Below are 1,785 nucleotides of genomic sequence, written 5' to 3'. Positions count from 1 at the left end.
CTCCAGCGACGCTGCGCAGCTGCACCGGCACACTGCCGCGGCGCTAGTGCACTACACCGCTATACAGTGAAACTGCAGGAGGGGTTGGAGTGCTACACGCGCTACTGCGAGCGGTCGCACCGCGCGCTGCTGGCGCGCCTGCTGCCCGTGGCGGCCGCGCACGCGCGACACTCCAGCGACGCCGCGCAGCTGCACCGGCACACTGCCGCGGCGCTAGTGCACTACACCGCTATACAGTGAAACTGCAGGAGGGGTTGGAGTGCTACACGCGCTACTGCGAGCGGTCGCACCGCGCGCTGCTGGCGCGCCTGCTGCCCGTGGCGGCCGCGCACGCGCGACACTCCAGCGACGCCGCGCAGCTGCACCGGCACACTGCCGCGGCGCTAGTGCACTACACCGCTATACAGTGAAAATTACCTATAGCAAAGATAATTTAAATAGAGGCGTACTGTCAAATGAAATTTTATAGTCAGTTTTACTGCCATCTTTCGACAGATGATCAAAACTTTTAGAACGCCATTTGATTTTGATCCATATCCTTTCACAGATATGTGTTAATTTGTTAAGTATCAAAAAGCATCGCCATCTACTCGAATATAGGATCAAAGTCAAATGGCCTTCTAAAAGTGTCGAAAGATGGCAGTAAATTTACTGTGACTACAAAATTTACTATGACAATAACTCTATACACTCTATTCTCTTTGCCTATAAGTACTGAGTTATTATAATACACAACAAGAAAGGAAAGAGTTACAATATATTCTTCGAATCACTGCAGCGGGGCAGTGCAGCAAATCTAAGCCGTGTGCGAGCGTGATGCGCCTAAGTGCAGATAACCCCGCGCTCGCGGCCCGCTGCGGTGTGACGAAGCCTTAATAAGCGTCAGGATTTTGTGAATGCGCCATAAGACTTCCTAAAGGCACCTATGGCGCTTGAAGAACCTTTAATTTAAATTTGTCATAGTTCAGATGGCGTTTTTAGGGTTCCGTACCCAAAGGGTAAAACGGGACCCTATTACTAAGACTCCGCTGTCCGTCCGTCCATCCGTCCGTCTGTCACCAGGCTGTATCTCACGAACCGTGATAGCTAGACAGTTGAAATTTTCACAGATGATGTATTTCTGTTGCTCCAACATCAGACCCTGAGTAGTATCTTGTGTCAAATATCTTATTGCGACGAATCAAACGAGCCCAAACACGAAGTAGTTCAGTTACATGGTAGACTGGTACCCGTGGCCACAGTCCAGCTCCATCATCAGACCCTGAGTACTAACTTGTGTCAAAGATCTTGTTGCGACGAATCGAACGAAGCCAAACAAGAAGTGGTTTAGTTGCATGGTTGATTGGTACCGGTGACCACCTTCCGGATCCATCATCAGACCCTCAGTACTACCTTGTGTCAAACATCTTGTTGCGACAAATCAAACGAGCCCAAACACGAAGTGGTTCAGTTACATGGTAGACTGGTACCCGTGGCCACAGTCCAGCTCCATCATCAGACCCTGAGTACTAACTTGTGTCAAAGATCTTGTTGCGACGAATCGAACGAAGCCAAACACGAAGTGGTTTAGTTGCATGGTTGATTGGTACCGGTCACCACCTTCCGGATCCATCATCAGACCCTCAGTACTACCTTGTGTCAAAGATCTTGTTGCGACAAATCAAACGAGCCCAAACACGAAGTGGTTCAGTTACATGGTAGACTGGTACCCGTGGCCACCTTCCAGCTCCATCATCAGATCCTGAGTACTATCTTGTGTCCAAGGTCTTGTTGAGACGAATCAAA

The sequence above is a fragment of the Cydia splendana genome, chromosome 10, assembly GCF_910591565.1.
Source record: "Cydia splendana chromosome 10, ilCydSple1.2, whole genome shotgun sequence".
Taxonomy (NCBI): Eukaryota; Metazoa; Arthropoda; class Insecta; order Lepidoptera; family Tortricidae; genus Cydia; species Cydia splendana.
The sequence above is the reverse complement of the archived record's forward strand: the minus strand, read 5'-3'. Positions refer to the sequence as shown.